Source organism: Trachypithecus francoisi, unplaced genomic scaffold (genome assembly GCF_009764315.1).
Source record: "Trachypithecus francoisi isolate TF-2019V2 unplaced genomic scaffold, Tfra_2.0 Lachesis_group7, whole genome shotgun sequence".
NCBI classification, from domain to species: Eukaryota; Metazoa; Chordata; class Mammalia; order Primates; family Cercopithecidae; genus Trachypithecus; species Trachypithecus francoisi.
This window is the reverse complement of record NW_022681472.1, coordinates 36,710,819-36,731,186: the sequence shown is the minus strand read 5'-3', so window position 1 is coordinate 36,731,186 and position 20,368 is coordinate 36,710,819. Positions and strand designations below refer to the sequence as shown.

General features: G+C 38.2%; 1 protein-coding gene across 5 annotated transcripts in view; it reads left to right on the top strand.

The window, feature by feature from the left end:
- Positions 1–20,368, top strand: part of PAG1 (phosphoprotein membrane anchor with glycosphingolipid microdomains 1) — a 139,831-nt gene that overhangs the window by 42,947 nt on the left and 76,516 nt on the right. For 2 of the 5 annotated variants that reach the window (XM_033202320.1, XM_033202316.1), the window contains exon 2: positions 908–977. The exons of 1 other annotated variant lie outside the window; for it this stretch is intronic. The gene's annotated coding sequence lies outside the window, so the exon portion shown is untranslated. The remainder of the gene's footprint in view (positions 1–907; positions 978–20,368) is intronic. 2 more of the 5 variants (XM_033202317.1, XM_033202318.1) reach the window with 1 other exon arrangement.

Below are 20,368 nucleotides of genomic sequence, written 5' to 3'. Positions count from 1 at the left end.
TTTTCATTTCTTCTAAGAAATAGCTTTCTTTTCTCTTTTAAACTTTACCAAAAAAGAAAAGAGGGGAGAGGAGGCACTGGTTTCCCTCAGTGGATATTTCTCTCGAGAAAATTCAGTCTTGTTATTAGGTTCATTGTTTAACTACCCATGCTTTTTACTTCCACGTAGCATATTTTCAGATGTCTACTTAGATACACAGTTCTACAAAAACAGAATTTTCGATTTGAGATTACATTCCTCAAACTCAAATCACACTTATTCTTGGAGAAGTGATCTTTATAAGTGATAGTTTTATTTTTAAGCATAAGAAGCCATGTTAACGAAAATACAACATATTTCAAGATGAAGACATTAAATAATATAGCTAAATATAACAATGATCACATGTCTGCATACAATTTGGTTTCACCTTTTTTTTTTTTTTTTGCTGAAAAGACTGTCATCTTCTTGAGGCATGCAACCAATTTTGTTTTTGCTTAATCCATGTACATTGCACATGGGCTCTAGAGGTCTGTGTTTGAGGTGTGCAGGTGCAGCGCTGTTGATAAACCCTAGTTACTGTTGTCATTGGTGCAAATGAGTTAGAAGGCAGCAATGATTAAAACGAAGTATGGGCATAATTTATTACATGCTATTAATGCCATCATTTTTACTTTTCTGCATGTATAAAATTAGGAATAACATATAGGTCTGGCATTTTAAGAGCAAGTTTTAGCTTTTGCTTTTTAACATTCTTTTATTATAGTATTAAAGCAGCAAAGGCTAATTAAATAATCATTTTTCAGTTGCTTACTATTGGCCAAATCTTAAATAAGTAAATGACAAGATGATCATTTTACCCTTAATTGTTGCAGTTTTAATCCAGTTCAGAATTTTGAAATTGTTTTCTCTTGTGTTTCTTTTCCAGAAAACACGAGGTTGTTCTCCTATTTCAGCAGTTGGCCACAACTTCATTGCTGGGAAACGGTGATTTCAAAGTATTTATTTATCTGGTTTATTCTACATTATTACTCATTCAAACTGGCTTTTAGTTTAACTTTGCATGCATCAGTTGTTGATTTGGAGACTCTGTTTGGGTTAACTCTGCAGACACACAGCTTCTAAGCTGAAAAACATCCAGGGTATGAGCTAGTCTGATTTGAATTTAGCACCTTAGGTCTTCTGCAATAGAAACAAAGACGCCAGTGGGTATACTTCCTACAACATGGTGTTTCCGTTTGGTTGGTGGTAAGCCCATCCATGGCTGAGCTTTGTAAAGCCTCTGTGAAGTTGGGCTAAATGCCTACTCTCTCTCAATCTCTTTCCTCGTCTTTGAGACAGGGATAATAATTGGATAGTCTCATAGGCTTGATAGAGAGATTAATAGGATACACAGTGCTCACTGCCACCACCACCAAAAAGATATAAGGCTGTGTTTTTGGTTATCATTATTCATGGTATTAATAATCTCATTTTGTGCTGATGATAAAGTTATGTTAATAATTCCTTAATGACCTTGGGTCGTCTTCTGTGAACAGACCAAATGCAGAAAAAAACCATTCAGACTAAATGAACAGGTTAACACAAAGACATTCTGTATTTTATTTTAGGAATTAGTTTACTACAATGATTAGTAGTTTTTGTAATGAATCCTGGACTTCAAAGCACTATGTCCACCCATTTGAAAGATTTATTTTACAAACCTCAAGAGTAGTGGCCTGCCCGACTCATATTCATTTTAAATCATTATCCAGTTCCTGTATGGCCTGGAAAGGAATTCATTTGGTCTAAGTTTTCCCCATCTTTTCACCAAAGGAATCTAAAATAGGCCACTGTCTTTTAATTAAATCTTTGCTTCAACTTACTGAGAAATTCCTTCTCTTGCCAGAGTAACCCTTTCCTCTTAGGAGAGCAGGGAGCTATTTCAAGGTTATTTTGGTTCCCCTCTGAGGCCACAGTCTTTCTAAATGTAACTGCAGATCCTGGAAATCAGCCTGCCTTTTGTTAGTTAACTTAGGCTAAAGAATCAGTGCATTAAGACCTTTGATTATCCACACTCTAAAAACGCCTTCCTCTGATCTCCTAATATTTGACAAGAATCTCGATTCAGGGATTAGACATTTTCTCTAATGCATTTCCATTTCCACTACAGCTGCTCGCCTTACACACATTATTATAGCCTGAAATGTAGAGCATTTTCCAGTTGGGGGTAATTAAGATTTAACTCAAGAATCTATATATTTTAGAATAGGCATCACATGCTTCTGTAGTAGAATCGCATTCCTCCCAATTTCTGGAAAGCATTGTGTGGTGCTTTTTTTGTACGTGGCTGACTTCTTGAGTTTTACTCCATGTGACCCTCCTATAGAAGCTAAGCTTGAGGGCAACGTTTGTATCTTATTTTAGTACCTACAACATCTAATAAATGCCTGGAGCATAGTAACACACAGTGGATGCTCTAATTTATTTAAATGAATATATCTCTGACACTATAATAAAGAAGATAGAATTCATGAAAAGTAATTTATCTCAAGCTGTGCTTTTTTTCTGACTAAATGTAAGCATTCTTCTCAACAATAATGCTTTGCTTGTTATTTTTGCTACATTAAAGAAGAGCCACCAAAACTAATTTATGTCCCCTTTCCCTCTTCTGCTGACATCAGAACTAACATGATGGCTACATTCTTTTGAAACTTGTAATGGTGTATCATTGCCAGAGTGGAAGTAGATTCAGACAGTGTCCGCACCAAATTTAGTAATAATAGTAGCGACTTTATGATGTTTTAATTTGAAATTCAAAATTTGAAAGTGCCCCAACCCATTTTCGTGCTTCCAGTGTGCCTGTGACTTGGAAATATATTTGAAACTTCCAGGCCGGGCGCGGTGGCTCAAGCCTGTAATCCCAGCACTTTGGGAGGCCGAGACGGGCGGATCACGAGGTCAGGAGATCGAGACCATCCTGGCGAACACGGTGAAACCCCTTCTCTACTAAAAAAATACAAAAAAAAAACTAGCTGGGCGAGGTGGTGGGCGCCTGTAGTCCCAGCTACTCGGGAGGCTGAGGCAGGAGAATGGCGGGAACCCGGGAGGTGAAGCTTGCAGTGAGCCGAGATCGCGCCACTGCACTCCAGCCTGGGCGACAAAGCGAGACTCTGTCTCAAAAAAAAAAAAAAAAAAAAAAAGAAACTTCCAGAGTTGTTCTTTCCAGTTATTAGAAACATAAGCAAAGCAGGCTGGGTGTGGTGGCTCACGCCTGTAATCCCAGCACTCTAGAAGGCCGAGGCGAGCAGATCACTTGAGGCCAGGAGTTCGAGACCAGCCTGGCCAACATGGTGAAACCCTGTATTTACTAAAAATATAAAAATTAGCTGTACATGGTGTTGCACACCCATAATCCCAGCTACTTGGGGGGCTGAGACACGAGAATTGCTTGAGCTCAGGAGGCGGAGGTTTCAATGAGCTAGGATTGCCCCCCAAAAAAGAGAAACACAAGCAAAGAAAACACAGAATCAGCAACCGTCCAGGGAGATGTGTACTCCTAAGCTGAATTAACAAATAAGTGTGTTTCTTGAGAGGCCAGAGTTAACACAATTAGTGATGAACTGCATCTTTGAGGAGCTAGGGGAAAATAATGGGATTCATTTTTAATTCAAACCAATTCTAAGCAAGAGCCTTGGCTTTCTGGAGTGGCTTTGTAATCAAAGGTTACCGCAGGGCTTGTCAGAACTTTTAACAACTGTCTCCACTGTGAAAATGGTCCTAAGTTGTAAGGTGATTGCAGAGCTGAGGAAATGATGACTCTAGACTCTAGCCAGCTTTTGTCTCGCATTTGATCTTTGGCTCACAAAGACGAGGTTAATTTCAGCATAAGCCGTTAGCTTTATTTTTTAAATCAGTCAATTTTAATAGCAGCCTGCTTATGCCCTGAAAAACATCCAAGAGCAGTAAGAAAGAGTTGGCCTGGAATATAAATAAGTGTTACAGTATAAATCTTAGCTGTCTCTAGGCCAGTAGTCAACAAAATACTTTGCAGTCAGTCTAATTAATCTTTCATTTTCTTTTTGCTATCCTTCCTCGTGTTTACTGTGTGTGTGTGTTTTCTGAACTATAAAAACATATACATTGTCACGATAGTTGGAAAATTTAATACTCTCAAGGAAGAAAAAAGTTTCCTTGTGAATCCATTACCCAAAGAGAACCATTGTTATCATCTTAGCTGATATTTTTCCCTGAGAATTTTTCCCAAGCAAACATACATAATTTTTAAATTCCTTTTGGTTTTGTTTGCTTTTAGAGACAGGGTCTCACTCTGTTGCCCACAGACTGGACATAGCTCACTGTTGCCTCAAACCCCTGAGCTCAAGAGATCCTCCTACCTCAATCTTCCAGGTAGCTAGGAGTACAGGCACATGCCACCATGCCTGGCTAGTTTTTTTTATTTTTTGTAGAGATGGGGTGTCACCATGTTGCCCAGGCTGATCTCAAACTCCTGGGTTCAAGCGATCCTCCCACCTTGGCTTCCCAAAATGCTAGGATTGCAGGCGTGAACCACCATGCCCAGCCTCATATTTTTAAACTGCTTATGATGAAAAATTTTATACACACGGGAGAGAATCACTGAGTCCTTACATACTCACAGTCTAGATTCACAGAGTATCAAGATTTTGCCACCATGCCTTCACCTATCCCGTTTTTCTTTTTCCCTTTCTCTTTCCTCTTGAAATATCAACTAAGCTACTTTTAAGAGGAAAAGAGGACTCCTGATATTCTGAGGACGATGGAAAGCAAGGATTTGCCTGCCAATTTCACATATTCTCACTCATCCTTTATTAGGAAGCAAAAAGTATGGTTTTACACTTCATATTGTATTGTACTTTGGGAATAAGCCGCCTTAAAGCTCAAGTCTATTGCATGCTAGATGGGTATTGATTTTTCCGCTTAATGTTTCCCTAGAGCATAGTTTTATTTATTCATAAAGCTAAGATGATGTCTGACAGGAGTTACAGCAGTGTAAATCTGTGGTGCAGGCACAATAAGAAGAGCTTTTGTAAGACTCAAAAATGCATGTTCTGATGCTAGAGGGTATCCTATAAGCCTGAAAAAGAGCATTTGTGATGCTTCCAAGTGTAAAAGGAACATTTCAGCATATAGTTAAGTTTTACTCCTCTGTTTTCTATGCTATTTTGCAAATGGACCTAAATACATTGTGACTGAAGCCAGACCATGATTGTGTCTGATGCACAACGGGTTGTTGAAACAGCAGGCTGGATAAGAATCAAAGCTTCAGCTGCAATCTCTTGTTGACACCAAATGTCAGCTTGCTCCGGAAGGATGTAGTGGCCCTGTTGATCTGTCCACTGTAATTCTGCTCCCTGGCCCAAAGGATGGGCACTTCTGCCCAAGGGGCAGTTAACGTGAGAGTGTTCACTTTGGGATACTTCATTCACTTTGGAATAACTCTGTGTACTTGTTGGTGTGTTATAGTACATGTAACAGCTCTCTGTGTAGCTAGGCCATGTAAGTCAAGTGTAATCCTAAAAGGGTACTCCTTTTGTAGATAGATAGATAGATATACACACATGCATACACACACACATACATATATATATACACACATATATATAATGCATAGTCTATGCTCTTTTACAAGTGTTTATGATACAAAAATTATTGTTAGACTTTTTTGACTTAAAGAAAATATGCCCTGACTTTTCCCTCAACATTAACTGCTTTTTTTCCCTATGGTTGAAAAATGCTTCTAATGGCTAGAATGGCACCATTTGGAATTGTAAATGTCCAGTTTTTTATTAGCTAGATTATTAGGTCTGATCTTAGCACAGTAGAACTGGCTGGAGAGTCAGGTGACGTAAAAGCTAGTTTCATTGTCCACTCTTGGCTGCTTTGTGACGTATGGCGACTTTCTGAACTTCTTTGGGACATTTTGTTTATATTGTTGTGTTTTTTTTCCTAATTTAAATAACACTGAGTTTGTGTGAAATTGGCAGATATTCACTTCTTGATTTCCATAAACTTCCATACATCAGGACTCTTCCATTAGAAAGTAACTAGTTGATATTAAAAAAAAAGAAAAAGAAGAAAAGGAAGTGAAAAGAGAAAAGAAGAATGCAGAAGTGAGGATTATTTCTTCATGAAGAACAAGGTTTGTTCCAGTTTTGAAAGCCTGTGACTTTCTGTGAAAAGATTTCAGGTGATTAGCTCAGCTACCAGGAGCCACACAGTTTTCTTAGAAATTGTGCCATTGAGGACACCAAGGGGGCCAGGGAGGACACAGCTCCAGTTAGAGCCTGGGGCCTTGAACCCCTCCCCCCGAGAGCAGCTGGTGCTCTACCAGGTCTATGGCTGCCAGGATGCCCAGATCCTTTGCCAGAGGCTTGAGAGAAGCCTTGAAGGTGCTATCACTTTGGATCTCTGCTGTTTCCTCTCCATTGGTAGCTACACTGGGAGCCTCTTCAGAGGAGGGTTCTAGGAATTAGAAGGGAAAGCGTATAAATGCCATTCACTACAGTACCTGTTCACTGCTGGTCACGGTTGTTCTCCTTTGCCTCGTCAGCTTCAGGCATGGAGATAACCTGGTGGCATGTCAGTGTCTTCGAGTTTTTCCCATTAAGCTCCAAGAGCATTAATTGCTATTCACTTCGTGAATGGATGTCTTGAGAAGATCGTAAGAACTGCTTTTGGAGGGCCGAGGCTGCGGTCTCTGCTTCAGTAGAAACCCGAGGCGCCTGACATGCAAAGCACACTGGAGTACCTATTTGATGAAGAGGGAGTTGGCTGTTTGGAATCTAACCATTTATGTTAAGGTCTGTGTGTTAGGTTTTCTAACTAGCTTTAGTTAAGTTCTTCAAGGTCTTTTCTTTACATTCTTCCAATATAATCTGCTTTATATTCTTTAATACTATGTTTTTGCTCTTTTAGCATTAATTAATTATGCACTCCTCTAGGAAACTGATTAGGAAGTCATCCTCCTTGACCCTGTATTTGGTTGCTTTAGAGCAGGGGTTTTCAGCCTTTGCAGGAACCAGGCCACACAGCAGGAGGTGAGTGGTGGGCCAGCCTCCTGTCAGATCGGTGGTGGCATTAGATTCTCACAGAGGTGCGGACTCTGTTGTGAACCGCACATGTGAGGGATCTAGGTTGTGCACTCCTTATGATGATCTGAGTGGAACAGTTTCATACCGAAACCATCCCCACTCCCACTGTCTGTGGAAAAATTGTCTTCCATGAAACCAGTCCCTGGTGCCAAAAAGGTTGGGGACCACTGCTTTAGATTTCCTCTTGGCTCCCCAAGTCAACCCCAGTGTGGAAGCTAAAGTAATTCCATCTTGTAAGCTAATCTACCATGTTGACTTCTTATGAACAGTTCCAGGAATGCTCTGAGATTTCCAGTTTATCTTTTGTTCCTTGTGTAAGAGCACATACCTACCATAAATCCTGCCCTTAGAGCAGATCAACCTTGATATACTGGTACTTACTGTAAATCCTGCCTTTAGATCAAATTCCTACTCATTTCCTCTGGAGCATGTGTAACCCTTCCCTGGGTATATAATCCTTCGGTCTGGGGGTCTAATGATGAGGAGATCTACTTGTCTTGTGGCTACCCAAGACCATGCTCCTGTCCATAAGTTCCCCAGTAAAATCACCCTGTAACCACAAGATGGACTTATCTGCCTCCTTCTTTGGTTTCTTGACTCCTTCTGTGTTTGGGGGTCGCTTTGCATATGTAACCTTCTCATGAAACACCTGGTCATTAATGGAGTAATAGTTTCACAGCCAGACACCTGTCACACCCAAATTACTAACATAAGGTGATTCCGAATGCTGGACTTCTAGGATCAATCACAGGTTCTAGTACTTAAAAAAAAAAAAATTTTTTAAAGTTTTTTATAGACTCCCACTCCGTCTTTTGAAAGCTCCATCCTTACCAGTGGAGAAAGAATTTCCCTGTTGGGTCTTTGTGTCTTGCAGGTGGCCAGTGATGCTCACTGAGGCCTGTCCTGTTCAGTCGCAGAGAGCTCCAGATTCTTGAGCAAGGTTTAGTGAAGCTGTGGCTGTTTTCTGTATTCCTTTTTCATGTCATGAAAAAAGATATTTCTTTTGTGGGCCTGCCACTTTAGGAATAAAAACCCTCCCCTGACTCCTTAGTACCAATATTGCCCTAAGAAGGAAGCACCTGGCTCTCATGGCCTTATCTGAGTCTTGAATAGAAGAGACCACACACGCTGGAACAGCCCTGCCCAGACCCACCGGGAGAGAGGACTCAGTTCCAAATAGGGCTTTCATTTTAGATATTTAAATTCCGACTTTCTCATAGTTATTCATGACTAAGAAAAGGGGCAGCTCTGCACTATTCCTCCACTTACGTATTTCCTTCCTTTCACTTTTTTCATCGTTTCCCCTTTCTCCCTTTATTTAGTAGATTTTTAAAAATAAATAAAATGCTATGTGGCATAGCACCTTGCCAAGCAGGAAATTCTTATAATTTCATAATATTTTCTAAAATAGATTTTAGACCAGCCATAGTGAAGTTTAATTGTGGTGCTAATGTGCTTCTGAAGATTCCTGATAAAGGATTTGTGCCCTTAATCCCATCCACTCAGGAGGCCGAGGTGGGAGGATCACCTAACTCCTGGAGTTTGAGGCTGCAGTGAACTATGATCGCACTGGTGTACTCCAGCCTGGGCAAAGAAACCCCATCTCTTTAAAAACAAAAAAAACAAAAAAACAGATTTCTGTTGAAAGGATAAAGTTAACCCTGTCTATGATGGCTTTAACTATGACACATCAGCCAGCAGTAAATTAAATAAATAAATTTTTTTTCTAATGTTTCATATAAGGGAAGAACCAAAAGATTGAGATTTCTGTGAAAAATGAAAAATATCTGATAATGGGATCGCTGGAAAACTTAGAAAATTAGAAATGAGTTTGCGATTTCATTCATGTGATCCTTTGCCATTGCCCATCTGATGCCTCATAGCCCAAAGGCATGCTGCCAATATGATTGTTTACATGTTTTTTTATAGCTGAATATATATAGTTTATAAAATGTATATATACCGTTAAGATGTTGTTAGATAAGTATTAGGCCAAACAGGTTATGTCTGCAGAAAACAAGTGTGAATGCAAGGAGTTTAGTGTGTTCTTAAACTTCTGCTAACAAAAGAACTCCCATTTACTTTAACAGAGATAAGTTTGCCTCCTGAGTACATGAGAATGTGGCATAGACCACAGAGAGCACCTCAGAATTGATGTGAAGTCACGACTATCGCAGTGAGTGTGGGTGCTTTTATAGATAACTGAGATGTTATTAGCTGAAGTGTCGAGAGTGGCTGGATTGTAGTTATTGTTGACTCATTTTAAATTGCTTTGTTTTATAATCCCTTAATATAATAAATATGGTAATATTTGAAAATATGCCTCAAAGACACCAAAAGTGATGAAAACCACCGAATTACAAGACGAAACTGCTGCCTCCCATTTGCCGTCTATCATCCTTTTCCCATGAAAGATGGCTTTTATAGATTGAAAGCATAGAGGATGGCTCCTTCTTGTCATTCAGATCTCTGCTTAAGGGTTACCTTCTCAGAGAGGACTTCCCTCGAGCATCCATGGCTCAGGAAACCCCCCAAGGCACTCACCTTTCCTTTTTTACCTTTTAAATATTCCCTATCTGATACTTTGGTGTTAGTCTTTTGTCAGTCTTCACCTACAAGGTGCTAAGACCCCATCTGTTTTGTTCACCCTGTGTCCTGAGTGCCTGGAGCTGTGCCTGGCACTGAGTAGGCATTCTTTAGATGTTCCATCTGCAGGTTTTCTCCTTTGGACCTACCCCTGTGCCTGACCTTGAGAGCATTTCGTCATCATTGCCTAGAATCAGGCCCTTGTTTTGGAATCTGTGGTACTGTATTCTCTGAATTTCCATCATTAACCAGCCTTTACTCCCTGGTTGCAGCATCTAATTAGTATGATGATAACACAACTACTGTATGTCAACATGATAAGCATTTGTGGCAAGTGAGTCCTATCAAATTTTCCAGCCGCAAGGGAACTTAAGAAAGGTTTTGAGAGAGAAACATATAACCATTTAAGTCTTTCCTATGCTGGTGTTAACCCTCCAGATCAGTTGGCCAGAATGTTCTGCTCTGATGGTAGACCTGAGTAATAGCATGTTGTAGCTTCCTTTTTTGGTACCGTTATTTAATTTACCCCCGTGAGTAATGCTGTAAGAAGGAAGGCTTTAAGAACACTTCACTTCTCATCCCCCCATTTCCAGCCCAGTAGCCTGAGTCTAATCTTGTTATGTCTGGGAATAGAGTTACTAGATTTTCTGCTAATGGCTGTATTTTGCATGATAATGAATCCAGTCTTTTCTACAAAGTCTACTTCATTTATGCAAAACAGATATAATTTGGAATGTGTATGAATGAAGCTGTTCTTTCAAGGGAGCAGAGAGGCTGCTGTAGAGCCTGTTAAATGCAATTTTATGGGTCCTTATGTCAGGTTAACACAAGCAAGTGTTGGTTCTGTGGTTATCCAAGCTAATGCTTATTGGATAGTTTCAGGTAAAACAAAAAACAGCTTTTGAATCTCAGGGCCTTTGCTACTTATTCCCTAGTTTAAGCTCAACTTGTTTTCAACCATCTTTCACACTTTGAGTAGTGACCTCTTATACATTAGTGGCCTCAAAGTATTAGTGAGACTTGTGCTCATTGATTTTCAATAATATAGAGAAAGTATTCCAAACTGGTCCTGGCTATTAACAGAGCAAAGGCAGAAAATTAAATTAGCAGGAGGATATATCAAAAGCCTTTTGTAAGTGCCATAAAGTCTTCAAAATCTAATCCCTGAGAGAAATGTATTTTGTTCTGGAAAGAATAGCTTTCTTCTATTCTGAAATACCTTTCATTTAATAGGAGAATGGATGATTGCCTGTGAATGGAATAGCAAGAATTCTCAATCCTTTAAGTTTGCCACCAACTTGCTGTGGTTTATCTCAAAAAACATGATCAACCTATAAGAAAAACATCCGTGGGCTGCTCTGCTCTTTGACTTTTAGGTAGAGTTAATTGTATAGATTAATTTAAAAGTTAGGTATACTAATTAATAGTTATACATTTCAGAAGTCCTTAGCTCAGGGTAGTTATTGATTTTTGTCTTTTTTGAGTTTTATAAAAAAGCTAGATGCCTGAAAACACTGAATTGTTTTACAATGCTAAGTTAAGAATGAGTAACCCTGCCTTCTTACTAATGGACAAAATTTTGATTTTTGGATCTAACGCCAGTGGTCTAGTGCAGAAGCACAAACATTTACTTTCTTAATTTGGATGGATAATCAGTTTTTTAAATTTTTTTCAGAAGCAGGGAGTTAAAAAAATACTTAGGCTTTTTGTTTTGTTTTGGTTTGTTTTGTTTTAAGATGGAGTCTCACTCTTTTTGCTCAGGCTGGAGTGCAATAGTGCGATCTCAGCTCACTGCAACCTCCGCCTCATGGGTTCAAGTGATCTTCCTACCTCAGCCCCCTCAAGTAGCTGGGATTACAGGTGTGCACTCCCACACCCAGCTAATTTTTGTATTTTTAGTAGAAATGGGATTTCACCATGTTGGCCAGGCTTGTCTCGAACTACTGACCTTAAGTGATTGACCTCCCAAAGTGCTGGGATTACAGGCATGAGCCACAACACCCAGCCCCAAAATACTTAGGCTTTTTAAGCAAGATAAATGTGCTTTAGGGAGACCTTTTTGCAGAGGCTGATTTAGTTTTGGGGAGATAATAGACTCCTTTGAGAAGCTAATGAATATTCTAGACTGTCTGAAGAAAGACACATGCACAGAAAATTTGACATAATTGCAGGTAGTTTACAGACCCTCTGAAACTTGGCCAAGATCCTGTTGGCACCTATCTATAGGACTCCAGGTAAACAGACCCTGACTTATTTCTTCCAAGCAGGAGGTATGTTTAATTTTGTGCTGTAAATACTAGTCTTTCAATTTCTGGTAGTAACATAGCACCCCAGGCATATCTGAATTGTATAAAATGCTGTAATATTTTTATCTAAACAGAAACAACATTTACAGTTGGCCCTCTACATCTCTGGGTTCCACATCCATGGATTCAACCAACCTCTAATTCAAAGTATTCAAAGAAAAAAAAAAGAATGCTTGCCTCTGTACCGAACGTGTGCAAACTTCGTTTCTTGTCATTCTCTAAACAATGCAGTATATCAACTACTTACGTAGTATTTACATTGTATTAAGTATTATAACTAATCTGGACATGTTTTAAAGTACATGGGAGGATGTGTGTAGTTTATATGCAAATATTATGCCATTTCATATATATATATACTTCATTCAGTATATATACTTAAGTGTCTGGGGATTTTGGTATCTGAGGAGGGTTCTGGAACCAGTCCCTCAGATACCGAGGGACAGCTGTATTTAATCATTTTACAATGAAGTATATATTTAAGATGCCGACAATTATTAAAGAAATAGTTATATAGAACACTTATTGAATTAAGAAGATCCATTTTTTGTTTTTTTGTTTTTTTGTTTTTTTTTTTGACACATGATCTTGCTCTGTTGCCCAGGTTGGAGAGCAATGGTATAATCATATCTCAGTGCAGCTTCCAACTCCTGGGCTCAAACAACCCTCCTGCCTTAGCCTCCCCAAGTAGCTGGGACTACAGGTGCACACCATGATGCCTGGCTGCTTTTTTATCTTTTGTAAAGACAGGGTCTTTCTATGTTGCTCAGGCTGGTCACAAACTCCTGGTCTCAGGTGATCCTTTCACTTTGGCCTCCCAAAGCATTGTGATTATAGGCATGAGCCACCAGGCCTGGCCTGAATTTCTAATACCAGCTTTAAACAGTCTTGCTGTGGTGCCCAGGTTGGAGTGTAATGGTGTAATCATACCTCAGTGCAGCCTCCAACTCCTGGGCTCAAGCGATCCTCCTGCCTTAGCCTCCTATGGGTGCACACCACCAGCTTTAAAAGGACCCCCAAATCAATTCTATTGTTAATTTTCAGTCTGTCTTTCCCCTAAGTGGGGATGTTAGGAAAGAAAATAGTATCAGCTTTTATTACCACTTGCCTGGCATTTTTTAATTTGTTTTTCTCAAGTATTCCTAGTAAATTTTGCTTTATTCTCCTTTATGTACACACATTGAAACCTGCAGAAGGATGGTTTCTTTTCTTTGTGCTGCTGTTGTTCAGAACTGCTATAAGAATCTACAGGTCCCTTTTTGGGTCCATGGTAGATTACAGTTTAACAAGCATTTCATCTTAGCAGGAACTAGGATTAGGATTGGGGAAAAATGAACAAAGAAATCTCTCACCGAATAATTCCTATATATCCACTAAGGTCCGGCTCAAATCTCTTCTCTGCAAAAAGTTCCCTAATCCATTCCATTTCACTTCTCTTGGCAAGTTTTTGATACCTCCCTTAAGGCAGTATTTACCGTTATCAGTTTATGTAGTCCCTTCTGCTAGACAAGGAGTTTAACTAATGGGACTGGAGTTATTTTTGCTTTTGTTATTGATATGTAAAACAATGGCTATTAAAGGATTTATATATATGGTAGGAAGAAATACAAGAAAAGTCATTAACTTAAAAAGAAAAAGGGATTTAAGTTATAAGTAAAAGACTGGACTTTGATATTCTAGTATATGTTACCAGTGATACCATTTTTCCAAACATTTCTGAAAAATTTAATAATCACATAAAACACAGTTATTAAATTTATTTAACTATCAGTTATTGCTAAGATGAGATTAAAGTCAGTTCTTAATTTTTCAAAAAAATGATCCCCAGGATGAATTCATTCGTTTCATTAATTTACCAAACTGAATTCTTCAAATGTTTATTTTATACCTTGAAATCAGTTCCTCTTCCTGAATTTCCTATCCCAGTTAATGGCACCACTGTATGGGCAACATAGTGAGACATGTCTCTACCAAAAAAAGTTAAAATTAGCCGGGCATGGTGGTACGTTCCCGTAGTCCCACCTGTTTGGGAGGCTGAGGCTGGAGGATTGCTTGAGCCCAAGAGTTGTAGGCTGCAGTGAGCTATCATTGCACCGCCGCATTCCCGAACAAGGCCCTCTGTCAACAACAACAAAAAAGATATTAATTCAGAGATGAGATAGTGTCTTGGACAGGACTGACCTTGGCTTAGTCATTATATCCTTAAACTATTGATGTGCCTCAAGGTTATAATAATAATAATGACCACATTGGGTTCTTTCTACACACCAAGGACAGTGATAACACGTTCCCCCTTCTCCCATCCAGTCTTCATCATGAACTTTTGAAATGTAGGTACGATTGAGGGTGAGGGGTATAGGGCCGACTCCTTGGGCTGGAATCAGACCTCCATCACCACTTACCAACTGTCTCACTCAGACATGTTTTCTGGCCCCCCGTGCCTTAGTATACTCATCTGTAAAACAGATAATACTATCTCATTCTGAGGATTGATAGAAATATTAATATACTCTTGGACCCTGTGCCTTATGTTAGCTGTTAGAGTCATTATCCTCATTTTGCAGTCAAGGCATCTGAGCCTCAGAGGTTAAATAACTTGCCCCATTTCTCACACAGTCAGTATGAATCAGAGCCAGGGCTTTGGAACCATCTGTCTGACTGCAAGGCCTTGTGTATGGGATATATCCTTATTGAACTGAATGGAAATTCACAATTACATGTTTTCAAATTTCATAGCATAGAAATTTGTCTTACATATGTTCTTCCTGGGTGATCTTATCCATTCCAAGGACTTCATTTGCCATCTAATTTAGAGTTGGCAAACTATGACCTGCAAGCTGAATACATTCTGGCACCTATTTTTGTAAATAAAGTTTTATTGGAACACAGGCACACTCATCCTTTAGCTACTGTTGATGGTGGATTTTGTGCAACACTGTCAGAGTTGAGTACTTGTGAGAGAGCCTATGGCCTGCAGAGCCTAAAATATTTCCTCCCTGGCCCTTTACAGAAAGCATTCACATACCCTGATCTTGCTCACTACTTTCAACCTTTCTCATAAGATCTTGATTCCTAAACTTAGCCACCCACCAAATTTCTTCATGCCCCATATCTACCTTAAAATCAACATTTTCCAACCTGATTTCTTCAGATGTCCATTTCCCACCCTGAAATCAGTTCCTCTTCCTGAATTTCCTATCCCAGTTAATGACACCATGATATGCCCAAGGTGTATCACCCCTTTTTATTGCTCATGCATGATCTCTTCAAAAGGCCTGCTCATTGATTATCCTAAATACATACACTTTTTGAAGACAGCAACCTAGGCTTTTAAGTAACCAATGATGATCATTCTAGTATTCTCAGGCCCCATGTGCGATTAGACCAGAAATTCCTTTGACAGTCCATCAGAAGTCACTTTAAGGTATATTCAATGAGAAATAACTGTGGTCTGTCTCCATCAAGTAAGCCATGGAAATATGAATCCATTTCTCAACTTTAGATAGTATTTCACAAGTAAAAATTAAAGAATGCTAGAAAGTCAGAATATTGTAAAATTTGTAGTCATTACTCGAATGTATGGAAAAGAACATGGGTATACGATTTATTGAGTTGTCACTTCAAAGTTATTCATGATTGATGTTTTAAAATTAAATCTCATTTATTTATTCAGGGCCTCCTTGGCTGGCAAAGTAAGAAGTTAAAGTTCTAACATCAGATTATCATTTTTTCTTGTTCATCCAAAGAATATATTCAGATAATATATTCATGTTCATTTTCATCAATATTACTTGAATATTATTCCAAAGCTCATGATATTATTAACTCTGCATTCTCTTTTATGAATTTACAATTACAATTATGCTATAATAACTGATGAAGAGCACAGAAGAGCATAGTAAAAATAAATAAACTTTGAAATACGAAAAGATTAGTGGGGATAATAAATATCCACTCAGTGTCTTAGCATCTTTGATCTTAGCATTTGTTCTATCCAGCAAATATTTTCATAGTACTTTAATTTCAGCTTCTTTATCTGAAAAATTATGCAGGAGCAGCCTTTGTTTTCCAAGAACAACAGAGATGTTTATAGCATTTAAGTCAAAAGCAGAGGTAATAAATTCATTCTAATCCTCTGAGCAAAGATATTAGCCTTTGTGTAACACAGGGATTTGAGTTTGTTCTCACAAAATAATCCCAAGAATAATAGTTCCCTGTGCTTACAATTGATCTTAAAGATTAATATATTTCTGTGGTTAATGATTATGTAATACGTTAATAAGCTTCTCCAAATACTTCCTGAAATTTTAATTATCTGTAGACTTTTAAAGCTATATTTTGATCAGCCATGTAAAGAAGCAGTGCAACTCAATCACTGTCAAATTAAGGATGATTTTACATTCTGCTTTAGAGAAAAATGCCACCCACCGTCAGTCTACAAAATAGCTGAAATACTTAGAAGAAAAAAAGTAAGTAATTAAGGATGGTAAGCTAAAATACTGTCTCAATGCCCTTTTTGTCAACTACTCTCATGCAGTGGTGGGGGCTACTGAACTTAGGATTTCACTCTGCCTTCTGCTGGGAGTGCAGGTGCCCTTGGCTGGCCTCCCACCTAAGCTAGAGGGTGGCACTTAAAGTTTCGACACAGAGTCTCACGTATAAATCACTTTCAAGTCTTTCAATAGCTTTTAGCTATGCAAATGAAAATTTGGAAACTACTTGCTTCAACAATGAGGACGTGACTAAGGATATAAAAATATTTAATAGTTTATAGTCTTCAAAATGATTTATGCGGGCTATTTTGAAACACAGAAATGCATTTTGTATGCAACTGAAAATGGTACATAACACTATATTTGCTGATGGCAACTTGCTAAATATTTACATAAAATTAAAAATCAAAGGAAATATCAGAGTACAATAGAGTTTAATGTTCATTGGTTTCTCTGTTTTCTATAAAGTTATTTAACTTTACAAAAATTGTTATGACCTGTTTGTCTTAAGAACGTAAAAACCCTCCTTTTCTCATCATTCTAATGAGAAAGGATGTTCAGTGTTCCTAATGACTTAAAGATGAAATTTTGGAATAAGATCCTTTTATAAATTAGGTCTCTTCTGATGTTTTTCTTTTCCTGGGTTGCCAAAATCTTATATATGTGCAAGAAGCCAAAAAAAGGTGAGAAGATGAACAGAAGATTTAGATTTCTAATTAATCGAACACAAATAGAGAAATACCTAAGTAGATGTGCCAATCTATAGAAATTTATGTGACAGTTTGGGGCTGATGGTTTCAAAAATCTTAAGTCGTTTTTAAAGAGCACCTGGCTGTGATTCATGTAAATTAGGACTTCTCTGTTCTCATTTTTCTGTTTCCTCTTATCACATCTAACAGGGACACTAATCCAGTAGTGCTCATTTTACATAAGAGCAGAGCCTTCAGGCTTAACTTGGGCATGTGATAGAGCTGGCATCACGTCATCCAGCCCAGCACTCGGTATCAGAGACAGCTTACAGATGGATGGAGAAAAACCCATCCATCTGTAAGAAAGACAGCATAAGAAACAATGCTGCATTCATTAAGAGGCATATATATGTATAAGCTTTATCTCAAGAAAAGAAAAATGTAAGACAAAGGTAAAGTCACAATCCTATAGAGAAAGAGAGTGGTAGAAGAATATGGGCAACTCAAATTCACTTTGGCCACCTTCTCTACTTGTTCAATTATATAAGACTGATGTTTCTGGGAGGTGGAAGGCAGTGAGTTTGTGTTTCCTTTGGAATGAGCACACGTTCTACTACTGGCTTCTGCCAGCTCATGCAGCAGGAATGTGGGGATGTGACTGTGGAGTTGACTCACCAGCTGATAGACTCAAGCACCTACTTTTCTCCTTTCATTGCCTCAGTGGGTTTCTCTACATTGCCTTACTGGGTTTGCTTGTCTGTCTGTTTTCCTATCTGGAAGGAATCCAAATGCCTTAAATCCAAATGTATTTACCACACATGAATTAACTTATAGGCAAATATAGATAGAAAGGACTGTGAGTACCATTTATTTTTTCATTTCAGGACTAAGCTTTGGTCTCTCTCCCATATCTTGTCATGGCATTTTATGACAGCTACACTTATGAAGGGGTAACTTCATACTAAAATTGTGACTTGAGAACTGCAGCATGGTGCTGTAGCCTCAGATCCCTGTGATTTTAGAAGCATAAAACTCAAAACTGAATTTCAAAGAGGGTCTTCTCCAGCCACATTCTTACCAGTCTTCTTGTGAATGTTTAAATCGAAGTTTGCTTCACTAGATAAATTCTGGCATTTGGGTATATGAATGAGGTAGACTAATTTATGTGATTAAATTCTCATTCATTTGATAAGAGGATTAAATGCTTCATTGCAAAATGCCAAAGGATATTTTTAATTTACAGTCTCAATTTTAATTGAAACACTATCATTCTGTTGTGAGCACTGAGGAATAGCAATGAAACATGTTTAAGTTATAAAGTAATGATTATGTTGTATTAACTTTAAGGCAGTTTTCCCTAGTTTTGTTCTCATAGGAAAAATATTTACAAGTTAATTTTTGTTTTTATCCATATATAAAATGAAAATGGTATATTAAACATGCCATCCTGTGTCAAATGGGGCAGACTGGGGGAGAGACCAGGAGAGCAGGGTGGGACCTTCTCCATCCCCAGTCCCAACATGGGGTTTGTTGTATGGTAGGTACTCAGTAAATATTTATTGAATCTCCAAATGAATGATTAACTACTGGGAGTCAGCAGTCTAGACTGGAGTACCAGCCCTGTTAGTCCTCAGTAATATCACTGAACCTCTCAGTCTCAGTTTACCCATTTGTAAAGTAGGCATGGCGATGTTTCCTGTCGTTTTAATGGAAGACTGTGAAAATTAAAGGGAAAATGTGTGGCACATTTTAGAAAACTGGAAAATGGTGATATAAGGAATCCTTTCTGGCATTATTATTTTGCTGTGTGCTGCTTGTTAGTGCCCAGTGTTTGTTAATATTAGCACCAGTTAGCATTCAACAAATGCATATTTAAAATAAGCTAATGCACTCACAGTAAAATTGAGGACATATTAGCAATTTATCATAAATTATTTGACTTAGCATTTTTTAAACCCTATATTTATTTAGGCATAATTGTAATTCCTTTATGTACCTAGTTTACTTTTGCATTTTCATAGGTCGACATTGAAAAACATACCTAGAGAAATAAATCATTACTTCTCTGCAGCATTGTACATTAATAACTTTTTGTGTACATGTGATTAGGAGTTGGCAAAAGATAATGTAGCACGTAGTATAAAGGTTTAAGATGTTAGTAAATGAGAAGCTGGCTTATTGCTGTCACTTCTTTGGAAATTAGATTAGGACATATATCACATAAAATTCACTTTTAGATATGTTGTGAAGCTAATGACAGGGCTTTGTTGAAGCGAGGTTTTGTGGGTTTTGATGAAGAAAATCAATCCGTATATGCCTTATCTTTTATTCTTTCTTCTTGCTTAATGTGCAATTAGGTTTGCTTTGCAGGATCACAGTATAAAGCATATATGAATTTTATATTCACCCTGCCTGTAATGATTGTATGCTAGCACTTCTAAATGACACCAAAAATGCATTAATAAAGTCATAATTGTTAGCCAGAATCACAAGTATTATAGTCCTAAATTTTGTTTTATTTTCTCTTTATGTCCTTAATTGATGATATATAATGATTGAACCCATTTGAGTTTGTACTATATATTATATATTGCAATGAAACACTGGGCTGCAAAGACTTATGAAACATGACCCAAAACTGTCCAGGCAGGGAGATGGGACACAATCTCACGTCAGCTTTTAAGATCATCTAATAAATGTATTTACGTTTATATATATGAATGATGCTGGCGTCATTGATGTAAATCATAATAATGACAACCACCCTGAATTTCCCAAGTTCTGAGAAAAACTAAAAGATAAGATAAAATCATTGTTAGATAAGGCTCAAACATCACCTTTATTATCTGTAAAGGCCAGGCTGCAGGGCATGGTTTATTTGTTCTCCTAATATGGAACCCAGCAATTAAGCACAGGTCACAGTGGCTGGGGCAGGCCTCTCTGGGCCCAAAGAATCAACTCAAATTATTTGCTGGAGGATCAGAGGAGAGTTCATATTCCTGGATGGTAGCCCTGCTCCCTACAGAGAGAAGGCAAGAGCTGAGTCCAGGAGATGCTTCCTCAAATTGCCCATTAGGCATGTATGTCACTCAACCTCCCCTTGGGTAGAGTAAATGAAGAGATGGAAAGAGAGGTGTTACATGCTTGAAATGTGTGGGGAAAAAAGAATTCTCCCCCAATATAAGACAGGTAATATAATATTT